At 35.7% G+C, this 13,886-nt stretch overlaps 1 protein-coding gene across 26 annotated transcripts in view; it reads right to left on the reverse strand.

Moving 5' to 3' along the window:
• Positions 1-13,886, reverse strand: part of CELF2 (CUGBP Elav-like family member 2) — a 330,610-nt gene that overhangs the window by 18,118 nt on the left and 298,606 nt on the right. The gene's annotated exons all lie outside the window — the stretch shown is intronic.

The raw sequence follows: 13,886 nt of genomic DNA on the forward strand, positions 1-13,886 counted from the left end.
TGTGTTTTGGTCATCATTTATTCAATGTCTCATTCAAAGGTTTCTTGACAAAAGAACAACCTCAATTTTTCAACTTTTTCAATCCTTTTTGTTTGTTTTTTTCTAAAATTCATTCTGGACAGATTCAAGAGATTGTTGGGATGCAGGTTGCCATATATTACTCATTTCATTTTAATGACCAATCCAAAGGATTATCAATATCAGATTCCAAGAGAAATTGTTTAAATATTGTATGAAAAACTTTAAACACATCCAGAAGATAGTTATGAAAAATACTTCATTTATACTGCCTTTTACTTCTAGAGCAACCAATGACTGCTAAACTTTTATTCACCTTCAGTACAGATGTCTGTTGTCACAGACAATATTTTAAAACCAGGCTGTGACTGGAACACATGGATGTGACTGGTATACATGGTAGCATGGGGATTCACTGGATCTCCGGCTTATATCCTCTGCATTACTGGTGCAATGACAGCAATACACAGAGATTTTACACAAGGTCGACACAGATAAACAGCATACAACATCTCAATCAGCCTCAATTATATGGAATTTATACAAAAATTTGGGTTACTGAGATGATACCAAGATACAAAAACAGAAAATTTTAATCCCCCTTACTGAATCCTGCCTTATTACTGTAGCTACCAAGCCTTCATTACCAAATATATCACAGCATTTGCCACTGTATCCCATACTCACAAAAGCAATGGATAGACTTTTGAGAAAATGTGTTTCTACCTAGTGTCACAAACTAGCTGAACAGTGGGTATCCAGGATTTATTTTATTGGTGGGCCCTGGACATCCTGGTCCTGGATGTGCATAATGATTAGAGCAGTTATTCTCCATACTCCCCATTCTGACATCACACACATCTGTTTTTTGTTCAATTTTGAAAGGTTAATTAAAATATATAATGTTTATCTGCATTTCATCATATTGATACAGAGGGAAAATGTTCTACCTAAGAGAAACTTTAATAGTAAGTCAAAAAAGCATCTCTCAAAGCACTTAACATTTCTGCTTTAAAGAAAAATCTATTTTTGCTCCCATGAATAGAATGGCAGAGATATTGTCAGTTCAGAAGAATGAAAGTAATGAAATGTAGACAATGTGAAATAAAGAACTAATCTGTTGTGAGGCACTCAGAATAAAACTCCATTTATCCCTTATGCTGGCACAGATGTGGTGTTGTCTACCGCTGAGTAACCTACATATGTCGTAGCAGTCAAAGAGGTTGCTGGGCTCTGCAGTCGTGAGATGTAATGACAATGTAGTAGCTGCTAATCTCTACATGTCTTTATTTGATATTTATTGTGCTTCTTCTCCCACTGACACGCTACTATTGGACAATAGCAGAACTTTTAAATTGCATTTCTTCAGTAGCTCCCAAGACACTAGCTAACCCGTAAATAATAGTATTGAAATGTGTCTAGTACGAATTGCTGAGCGTCCTAGCATATTACAGGAGAGCCACAGTAGGCCTGGATAGTGATCCCTCTAATATGTGTCCAATAGGGATCTCAAAATATATTCATGGCAATTTTTCCAACTCCATATAGTGGAAAACATGTTGTAAAATTTAGATTTTTCTAAGGCTTTTTGTCATGCAGAGAAATGTTATAATGTGACTGTTGGATCAATGTTATTTAAAGTGTATTTTTTCATATGAAAATGTGTTTTAATGCCAATGTATAAATTATTATCATTGAAAATGAATCCAAACAACTACAAACTTTACATACTAAAAGGCTTATCGTATCTCACAGCAGCTCATCTTATTTCAATGTTTATCATATGTAGAATAAGTGGGTAATAAAGGCACATTAACATGGACATTAGTAGATGTTCAAAAATAAAAGCTCTATTTGTATACAAGAAAAATACATTTTAGGTAATATTGTGTAGTGTATAGATGGTGCTAAAGTCTAATTCCCTTAAAGGATATAAAATAAATTTAACACCCTTCACCTTTAAGAATTGCCATCTTATGCAATAATAACAATATAGATGTATAGGAGTGTAGATGTGTAGAAGTCATTCAGGGTTTTGGAAAAGACCCAATTAATTGTGCCACTATTGTGAAAAAAAACAAAAACACTGATACATATAATCAAAATATATAGAGATGGCTAAGAACCAAATTTATCAGAGTTTCTGAAAGATTAATATGGGGCATGTTTAGACACTATTGTGCCTAAAGAATAGATTCCCAACTGTAGACAGCACTATTTCAATATCTTTGCGTCTCGCCAGTACACTGTAGGGAACTGGTTTAGTTGAATGTGAGGCTTTTAATGAGGGTTGGGAAGTAAGAACTCTCCTTACAGAATCTGTTCCTTTTAGAATAGATATACTGTTTTTTCTTTAATCCTGCATCTTGTCATTAGGTTTCTTTAAAGTTATGCTTGATATTAAGGGGGCTTCCTTACAAGGTACCTAAAAGATGCAATGTTTTCCTATTGCATCCTTGAAAATGTATTTGCATATTTCCCAGAACTCCCCAGTGGTGCATCATTGGCTATAAGTCTCTACATCCCTGCAAAGTAGCCTTAATTGGCACTTACGATACGGTATGTATGAATAGAAAATTATCTGTACTAAGTCCATTTAATGTGTACAGAAGTATATTTACTTTGGAAGATAACCTCATAAAATATCTTCCTGTTATATTTTGCTCACACATTTGCTCAGATCAAGACTGTACAAAAGATTTGAAGTGTAGGTTCAGATACTAAGTGAGGAAATATATGTGGTGTAATCTGTATTTACTTATTGGAGCAATAAACAGCCCCAGAATCAATAGGACATAATTGCAGCCTTTGGAATGGATCTGACATATTAACGCAGTCGCAATAAGTAATACAGAAAAAAAGATGTTTGAACTAGCAGGGGAGAAGAACAAGGGCAAAATAAAAAAAAAGAAAGCCATGGATGTAAGGAAAGAACATGATGAAATTGAAAAAAAGAGAGCTAGCAAAGGTATCATTAGAACAAAATAGGTTAATGGGAATGAGTGCTGTTAAAAGCATTGCCCAAGGGCTTCTCTTTCAGATACCAAGAGGAAAATATTATCTTATAACTGGAGTATAAAAAAATTGAAAAGAACAAAGTAAAGTGGAAATAGTGGATGTGAACGCTATAAAATGTGTCTGCTGTGCTTCATACTTTAACTGTTCTTTCTGCTTAATGTACTTATACAGCAGTGTGTGATAAATATGTAGATGGCTAATGCACTCTCCTCATAAGCAGACACAAGTAGAGGAATATGACAAAACCCAGTAAGGTTAGGTTTACTGGGTTTAGGTTTAGGCAAGGAAATGTATAAAATAATGCAGTTTTACTAGAAAGCCCATACACAATATGAGTGCTAAGCTTAAAGGCATTGGGAAATGAATTATATTAAAAATATTTTTTAATGGTAAATATATTTTGATTTTAAACACATGGCTTTATATTGTACAACTGTGCATCCCATACCCAGGATCACTTATTTATATGTGATTTAAATTTCTTTTAAAACTACATATTTCTGCTTTAATCAGACCTTATTGTGTACATATCTGCATATCTGTTGTTGAATACTGTGTATCCACAGTAAAATTGACTTAAAAAAACCAGCACTTTTATAAAAAAGGAATTCAGTTTTGTGGTGTCAAAATAATCACACATTTTGGCACTACATTTTAAAATCCATCCCTTCTTGCCATTTTTAAAAATTATGAGAAAAGTTTAGGTCAGACAAGTCTAACAATGCTTTTACATTTTAAGAACAAAGAAAATCACAGATGTACTGTAAATATATTCTTCTCAGAAAATCTAACAAATCTATGAAAAGTTGTACGCCTCCTAAATATGTCACTGTTTACGTCAAGGGATTTTGGTTTAAAATTGGGTAATTGCATCAAGGGGTTGTCTGGAGATTGAAAAATATGGCTGCTTTCTTCCATAAACAGTTCTACACCTGAGCATGTTTTGTGCCGGTATTGACTCGCAGCTTTATAGAAATGAATGGAGCTTAGTTCCAATACCATGCTCTACCAATGGTCTGGTTGTGGAAGGCAGCAGCCATATTTTTCTATCTCCAGACAACCCCTTTGAAGCATCTGGAACACCCCTTTAATTATACTCTATGAAGTAAATTATAGTATCATACAATCTGATAAACAAGACTAGACTGTCCTAAAATAAAGTATCCTACAGTTACCTTTCCTAGAAATTCTTATGTTTTTCCTTGTAAGATTATCTTTTTCTAAGTAAACTGCTATGGTGAAACAAGTGGTCTCTCAGGAAGCCTTAAATTTGGAGTAATATGTACTGAGTTATATTATTTTAAAAAACAATAATAGTTTCTCCATATGCCATGCACTTGCTAGTTGTTTCTTCTCCTTTATGCAGACACCAAAGGAGACAATAAAATAACTATTATTTACTGTATGGAAATTGCTACTATATTCATTTTGAAGCCATTATATAATATGAATACACATGGAAATGGTGAGAAATAATTAGAGGAATCATCATTATTAGATAATCACAACCCCAGGGCTTTAGAAATGCCAAGTGCTCCTGGTACCATTGGGACTAATTATTCTCTGCTAACCACACCTCCTGATCAGAATCCTACTTTGGTGAGATTGGGAAAGGGTAGATGATGATTTAAGAGCTACTGCTTGGGGAGAGAAGCAGAATTTTACAAAGTCTAGGATACATTTTGAAGATGTAAAGTAGGCATACAGTAGAATTTACAGATTTCTTACAACTTTCCAAATGCAACCATATTTATTTTCAGACTATTCTGATTATTCTGTAGGTATGACAAATACGTGTAATTTCCCTATAGGATATTCCTTTTATCTTGTTGACAGTGATTTTTCATATCAGCAGGATGTTGATGTGTATTTCTATGGTAAACACATTTTTAATATAGAGTAGACTGGGATGGTGTATCCATAAAACCAGTTTTAATAAAAAGTAAACGGTAAAACACTACGCGTTTTGGCCCTGGGCTGGAGCCTTCGTCAGGTGGATAATTATCCACCTGACGAAGGCTCCAGCCCGGGGGCCGAAACGCGTAGTGTTTTACCTTTTACTTTTTATTAAAACTGGTTTTATGGATACACCATCCCAGTCTATTCTCTAAATGTGACAGCGCCTCCAGAACGGGACAACTCCTCGTGGTTCTTCAGCACACAGCCAAGTCCGTCAACTCTGGTTTGCCCGGACCTGAGTCCCGTCGGCAGCAGTCCCTACATCTATTTTACGCTCTATCTTTCACTGAACCAGGTGAGAGACATTCTATTATATATATTTCCTTATCAAACAATACACTTGAATCCTTTGCGCTTTCTGTCTTCCCCTCCTATTGGCCACGTTGATGCATACCTGTGGATCCCCACATTAACGCATCTAACACCAGCCCTACATTTTTAATATAGTAATTCCTCTGAATGGTAGTTTAATGGATGTCCTACTCACTTCATATTGAAATCCCAAATTCTTTCATACTATGTCATTTGATTTCTTCTGAAATGAACTTCTAAAGACCTTTGCTATGCATGGATATGTCCACTGCGATGTATCAGGTAAATACCTCATAATATCATCCAACATAAATCTCAAGTATGACATTTAACATATTAAATCATTATTGGTCTCAACATGTCAAAATAACATTCCATGGTATCCACTGCATCAAACATTGTAAAACTCTGTATGCTACTACAGAATGTGCAGTAACGCACATAGTGTGGTAGTAGTGTAGCCATTTATTAACAGTTGGATAAGTTGGCTTTGTTTTTTTTAATGTAACCTCTTAATAACATATGAAGTAAGTGTGCATCACAGCCCCGTTAAGGCTCAGACCACCGTATTGCCTTGGATCATTATGTCATTGTGCTATAATTGAAGTTGATCCATTGCAATGAAAGCGGGGATCCTCCTTAAGACTCCCAGGCCTGTCATTCAGCATCTCTACCAGTCTGCCAGTAGTAGTATTCTAGTATATGGAAAGAGAGATCAGACTCCCTAGGTTTAAAGTGGGGCCTAAAAAACAATAGAAAAAAAGGTTCAAATCATTCCCCTTCAACTGAAATAAAAATAAACAAAAATAAATAAGTCTTGTATCCCTGCGTGCTAAAATGCCAAATGTATCAAAATATTAAACCGATTTTTCATGTTAGTGAAATGGCACTTTTCCACCATTTTGCAGAAAACAAGCCCTCATACAGCTCTGTAAAAAGAAAATAAAAATTTAAATACATCAGTGGCAAGGGGTTAAACTCTTTGGGGTCATTTATCTTTAGTCAAGATACTTGTGTGTGTCATTTCTTGGTTTTTCTTGGTTTTTGACTTATTTGATTTATCTTAGAGGTTTGATATATCAGGCAGCTGAGTCTGTGAGGTTTTTGCGACTTACTCTGCAACTTCTTCTAAAGTTTTTCCTACCTAGTTGAAAGTTCTAAGAAAAATGACCCCTTTTTTCAATTTTTTTCCAAAATTTGTCTGATTAAAACTATTGTAATATGTATCAAACCATTTGATCACAAATTCAGAAAAAGTGCTGAAATTAAAGGGGTAAGAAAAACCAGCAATATGTTCTTTTTCACTCCCCACCTTCAAAAATCTATAACTTTTAAAATTTTTCCATGTAGAGAGCTGTGTGGTGGCTTGTTTTCTGCCTAACAAATTGCTATTCATAGTGATGGTATTCAGTGTTCCATGTCATGTACTGGGAAGCAGGAAAAGAATTCCAAATGCAGTGAAATTGGTGAAAAATTTCATTTGGCCCTATTCTTGTGGGCTTGGAATTTACAGCTTTTACTGTGTGCCCCAAAATACAAGTTTACTTTATTCTTTGGGTTGGTACATTCACATGTATACCAAATTTGTATAGGTTTTATAATATTTCATACATTTTTGGATGCGGGGATACCTAATGTGTTTATGATTTTTACTGTTTATTTATATTTATATGACTTCTAGGGAAAGGGGGGTTATTTGAATTTTTAGGGTTTTTTTTATACAATTTTTTTTTACTATTTTTCAGACCCGCCTAGGGTACTTTAACCCTAGGTTGTCTAATTGATCGTACCATATACTGCCATACTACAATATTTTCCTCCTCATTCATTACAATGTGTGAATCACACATCTTAATTAATAGGTCAAAATGAGACGTTCTTCTGAAGACCCGGAAGTCCCGAGGCTGTCATGGCAACCAATTGCCGCTCCCCGATGACGTAATGGGGAGCGATGATCTTCACAAAGATGGCAGCGCCCTTTGGCCACCATCTTTCTAAAGACGGCAGCAGCTTTGCCAGCAGCGATGGAAAGGTTAACACCCACGATCAGTGCTACCACCAATTGCGGGTGTTACTAGTAAGTGTTTGTTTCAATATGCAGCAAAGACTTACCGGCTATGGAGAGGACTCAGACCTTGCGCCCTCTCCATGCAAACGCAGCACGATGTACTATTATGTCACGTGTTGTTAAGGGGTTAAAGTAGTCCTCTTAGTAGCACTATCCCCACTCCATAAGAACTGCCAACCTATTATTGCCTGCCTTGAATATTCTGATCAGTTTCCATGATGGCAACCCTGACCTATTCTTTATCAAAGTCCTAATTTAAATAACATTTAAATTCGTAAGGAGAATGCTGAAAAGAAGCCAAATACTTACAATAAGGATAGTTACAGCAATGATGATTTTAAGACCAATTATACAGGGCTGCAATGATCCAAAACATTTTGCAGATGTAGATACGTTCATTAAGCTGAATAATTTATGGACTTAATAGGAGAAAAGCAGAAGGAAGGGAAATTGAAGACATCTGAATGAAATGATCACTCTTCTTTAAAATTTTAAATACCTCATAAAGTACATTCTCCCATATTTAAATGTTCTATATGGATGTGCAATTCTAGCATATTTCCTCACAAGAAAACTTATAATGTGCTTTCATGTACATTTCAAATGGGCAGTAATGGCTCACAAATGCAGAGAATAAAACACAATGCATCACTCTACTTCTGCTAAGAGTTTAATATTAGTTCATATGCTGCATAGCTAAACAGGAATTAAAGTCGACCAATAAGCACTGGCGTATGAAATCGCTTAGGCAAAAAATCAGCACACACATAGCAATTATTGCAATCAATCAGGGGGGTTTAAGTATTGACCATATATCCCGAAAATTGCAGGGTCAAGGAGCCAGAGGCAGGTCCTTGTGGACTAATGGTTTAGTGCCCCAAATAATTCTATTTACTTTAAATTTTACTATTAATGGGTTGGGCAAAAATAAAAGCCCTAAAACTAACCAAGAAACCAAGAGATTAGTTTGATGTTCTCACCCTGCATGTGTACATTTCAAAGCTGAGGACAGGGCAGAATAACAAAGCTTAACTAAATATGTACCTAAAGTCTAGTGCAAAGAAACCACAAATATAGTTTTTTGCTGTTTTTTTTTTTACTCAGGAACAGACACGAGTAGTATAGGATTATCTAGAGAAGTGATGGCAAACCTTTTAGAGACCGAGTGCCCAAGCTACAACCAAAATCCACTTATTTACCATGGAGTGCCAACATTGCATTTTATGCAGTAATGTATTGTTACCTGTTCTTCCACATCTTTCAATCATATCAGCCCCCTGAGGACACCAATACAGTTGAAAGAAAGAGTGCTAATTCAGACTCTCATTGTAGCTTCTCTCCAGGGTCTCACTAAGAGGAAGAATGAAGGGTCCAGCAGGCGAACCTCTAAAAGATACTGCAGCCCTGTCCACACCTTTTCACTTTTCCCACAGTTCCAAACAGCCAATGAAGTGTCTTTTAAAAATAGCGCTGAGAGCAGCATCTCTAAAGTTGCCTGGGACTGCAGAAAGATTTGGTGGATTTGTTCCTTTCTGGTGTCCTGGTTTGATAACCTGAGTGCCCACAGAAATGGCTCTGAGTGCCACCTCTGGCACCTGTGCCATAGGTTTGCCACCACTGATCTAGAGAATCTAGACCAACAGTCCAGAAGGATCTGCAGGAGTTACAGGATCCATCTTAGACTGGGTTCACACTATGTTTTGTGTCATACATTGTAAGGAAATGTTCGGAGGATTCTGATGTGTCCTTACAACGTATGGCACAGAGGTATGTAACTGTATGCTTATACAGAGGGATACATTGCCCAGGGACCCCCCACTCCCTTGAATGCAGGGGGAGGAGTGCACATCGCTAGCAACCGGCTATTCGATGCTGCCGATGAACGGGGTGTTTGCCCAGTGATGTCACTTTTCCTCCTGCCGAGCGACATATGTGGGGAGAGATTCGCTGTATCCGCTCCCCATAGAGTTCTATTGCCTCGGCTAAATGCATACACAGCTCAGTCAGAGGCTGCAAGATGAAAAGACATAGATTGCTACGTCTTTCCATACAGCATTTTTTCTTATGGACAGGGCGTATAGTGGCCAGAGAACTATGCCTTCATCTGTCAATATATAATGTATAGGCTCAAGGTATATGTCAGGTGCTTTCTCGACATATACACTTAGCGTATACAAAAAAGGGACATAAACCTAGCTTTACTTATACATAGCAAACTTAGAAATAAGTGGCCTTATCAGTACTTGTCTCTAATTAGAGTTTTTTTTTTAAATGACTAAGTACAATGAAATCACTGTATTTCATTACCAGTAAGGGCAAAAGTGAAAAGAAAGATAACATGGAATAACAATAATTGTAAATGCTCTCCTGGGTGTTCACTGGCAAACGCTAATGTTTCTTTTCCATTCTCTGCCATAAAACTCACATTTCATTAAACTGTCCATGAGTATTTCACGTGTGACACAGGTTCTGTGTGTTAGCTGTGAAATGCTTATACATACTATCTGCTGACATATGAAGTAAATACATTTCTCCTTACAGAAAATTGCATTGTACTAATATGAAGCTGCCTTGCCTTACTCATTGTTAGAAGAACTGACAGCCATGTACTTTTACCTGATACCACTACTTTTATATCACCCCAGGGCCAAATCACCAATGTATTTGATCTCTATAATAAATGTCACTGGGACTAAAGCAAACTAATAGCCACCGTCTTTCATTCAAACAAAGGCAGCTGAGAATCAATGTGACCTTTTACATCTACAGACAGGACTACCACACCTTATGTCCAGAAAAGCAAATGCTTCGACAGTGGGCTCCAAATAGACACTCATTTTAATAGATGCAGTGATGGAAGGGAGGTGGTGTGTGTTAAAATGAAAAAGGATGGAATCATAATTGCCTTGTGCCTATTGATAAATATGGTGCAATTTCAGCTGTCAAGAATTCTCTATGGCAATAATAACAAGGTCTATAGTCAAGCAACTTATTGAAGAGATCCCAGTGGAGTAACAGACGGGTCACAGTGCTGGACACTTGGCAATAGGCAAGTTCAATACCAAGTGAACCTGTCATCATTGTGACTCATTGCACAGATCTTAAGCAATTTACCAGGCAGTGACCCTGCATTTGGCTGGGATGTTGTCATAAAGTCTGAAATTCTACTGATCTAATTTAAGCCAGCAAAGGTGAAGCAATGGAGAAAACAGGACACGTTCTAGCAAAGTTCATATAAATGCAGCCATTTCTGTTTATTAAGCTGTCATAAGAATTTACAAATACAAACTGATGCCTAAAATTGTATACATAAATATAAATTGGGAGATAATGGTTACAATGTAAAATAAATGCTCTGCTCTGTTCTATCTTCATGGAAATTGCCCCACATCATATCACTGCCTATTATGGGATTATTAGTACCTTGCAAATCGATGTAATGCAAATCCTTTCATTTTTCTAAACAATCACTTAGCAATAATTAACACAAATATATGAGAGAAGTCTAAAGCCTTTATAGATTACATGTGTTGCTAAAATGCCACTTTTTGATCACCCCTGCCAAGATGTGGCTTACATGTACCGCTTAAATGGCAGGAATCTGCACTACCAAAATGCTGAGATGTAGCTGCTATAAAGAGCGCTCATTCTCTCCAAGACATTGTATTATCAGATAATAATGACATTAAGAACCATATTTTTTGCCAGTTTATCATATTATTAAAGCAAGAATGACATCCAATGCCATCTTATCAATATGGGACAACACAACAGCTACTTCTCTATTAAGTTTTATTTTTTTAGGTAACATACAATAAATGGCACACATCGGGTATTAGATTTTCCTGCACTAAACAGCTTTAACCACTGAAATAAGAAGCAACTCTAAAATAAAAAAAAATTAAAAAACATCTATATACAATGCATTTACTTTAATGTTGGTTGTTAGTATTGAATTCTCAACACCACATATTTATGAGTGTGTCCTTACATGTCTTCTATAATTAAAGGGGACATTTACTTATCCAAAGGCAATTTTGAAAATATTCCACTCTAATATTTCAGTCTATAAAACAAAGGAAACAGCTTATTGCCCTAGGTGTTCTTCTCAACAAAGACAATCTCACCTTTTAAGTTCCAGCACAAAGTTACCAAGGATCACTTAAGGGAATGCTACTGGGAGGTACTTCGTAGAATTAAAAAAAGGAAATAATCAGGGCAATGTTGTCATCATTCAGTTTAAACATTTAGCTATTTTTCGAGGTATTTCGGCTGCCTGTCAGAATCAGCAGGATTTGGGTTTCTGTTATATATACGGGGTAGATATATTACATTTAGAATGTTGTGTAAACTCATTGTAATGTAGTGATAATGTACTGGCAATGAAGCAGCTAAATCCTCTCTCTAAAGTGTGCTAATAAAGTGGAAACACAAAATAATGCATTGTCACTAAAAAAACAATCGTTCACATTCTCATTTAGTATTCAGGAGTTTCCATGCCAAGTTTTTTAAAAATTTATAAGTCCCTGAGGATAAATTTATTACAAAACTGAATAAAACAATTGAAAGTGGGGATCCGATTTTTAAAATAAATAATGTGTGCCCTTTTTTTAAAATAAGACACAAAAAAACAACAACAGAGTGGCATTCATATATGTCCTTAAATCTGTTCTTGATGAAAAAAGGGACATAAGGGATAAAAAAAATCCTCAGTGAGATTGTGGCTTTTTATAAGCATGTCACATAACCAAGACACAGTGAGCCTGGTTCTATATCTCTTTGTCTCTAAAACTGAAATATGGGACAAAAGGAGGCAGAGTGAGCAAGGATCCGTCTTGTGAAGTAACGTTGAGGCACGTTGGTTTGGTAGGAGAGAATAATAGCTCTACCTGGGGGTCAACATGAAAATAAAATTGTCATTTCATTAAAGATGAAACAAATGAGTTGGTGAGGCCCATTGGATGGCAGTAACTATTGAATACAACAAGCACTTGGAAAGTGTGACCACCTTCTAAGTAAATGTTTGTCACAACAGTAAAGGAAAATGCACTCAACACACAGACTGTTTTCAAAGGCCACTGCTGAAAACCAAGGATTCTCAAATAATACAAAAGAAAGCTACACAAAGATATAGCAAAACCTGCAAGTCTCAGCACAGAGAATGCTTTTGATATTGACACTAAGCTTTTATTATGACAGAAGCTTTGTTAAACTTTTTTTTGTAATAGAAAGAGTGTTACTGAGTGGTGTTTGGCATATTCTTTCACAGAAATACATATCTGCAAAGGTTAAAGTGACACCATTTTTCCAACAAAGCCACACATTTTCAAGAACGAATGCTTTGTTACTCAGAAAGTCAGTTTGAAAACGCTATGAATATATTCTCAGTTTAGTATAGAGTTAAGCTGAAGTTAAGACAAAACCATGTGAAACCTTGCAGGCAAAGTAACTACCAGTAAGCATTACAATGCAGAGATGTCATGTGGTTCCGATACTAAAGTAGCATTGCATTTCTATAATAATAGAATGCAGCTAAAATATGCAGCTATATATGTAACACACAACAAATGTAGTATAAAAACTTCTACATACAAAAGTTAAACAAATGTTCACAATATTAAATTATAAAGGAATCAATGTATTACTCATTAAACACTTGAAAAAAATCTTGATTAAAACTTTGACTTTCTGGCCTTTTTGTGCCAACTCTACTCTTCAAAAAAGGAAAATGGGAGAGGGCACCTTGGCCAACTAAATTTTTATAACCTGCATTAGGAATTAGTGGTATCTAAATGGGATAATATATTTAGAAAGAAGACAATGAAAATAAATCATACAAAAAGATGCAAAGATTAATCCTTCTATGGAATGATGTTCACATAGTGATTCTTAATACCAGATCCTAAATGTGTGAGGTCAATTAAATTATCTCTAAAACAAAAATGATCTCCAAAAAACAACATCAGGTAACCTACAGGCCACCTGAATAATTGTATTGTGAGTTCACTAGCACCAGCAAATATAGTTTTATTCTACAATATTTTCATAATTGGTAAAATTGTCATTTTTTTGAGCTGTTAAATAGACAAGGAAGTATAAACCTATACTTGACTGTAGCGGAATATGATATCATTATAAAAAAAGGTTCATTATTATTATAATTATCTAGAAACCAATTGGAACACAGATGTAAATCGGCAAACACCGTAATCATTTATCTGATTGGTTCCTATTTGCAACATTGCAATTTCTCGCCTGCATGAGTTTATAAATATATATATGGGACCCTTTTTATGAGCAGCCAGGCTACCACGTACAGGCATAATCACCACATCAAATTGTTCAAAAGAATTGGGAATGAAAAAAAGGAAAATATTATGAAAATGTCAACAATTAGTACATCATAGATTTAGGTATCCTTTAATCCCCCTCCCCTCAATACTTTTCAATGAAAAAAAGATGGAATTGGCGACACAAATGTTTTCTTTGAACATCCAGAAGAATGTTCCAT

This window comes from Engystomops pustulosus, chromosome 4 (genome assembly GCF_040894005.1).
Source record: "Engystomops pustulosus chromosome 4, aEngPut4.maternal, whole genome shotgun sequence".
Lineage (NCBI taxonomy): Eukaryota > Metazoa > Chordata > Amphibia > Anura > Leptodactylidae > Engystomops > Engystomops pustulosus.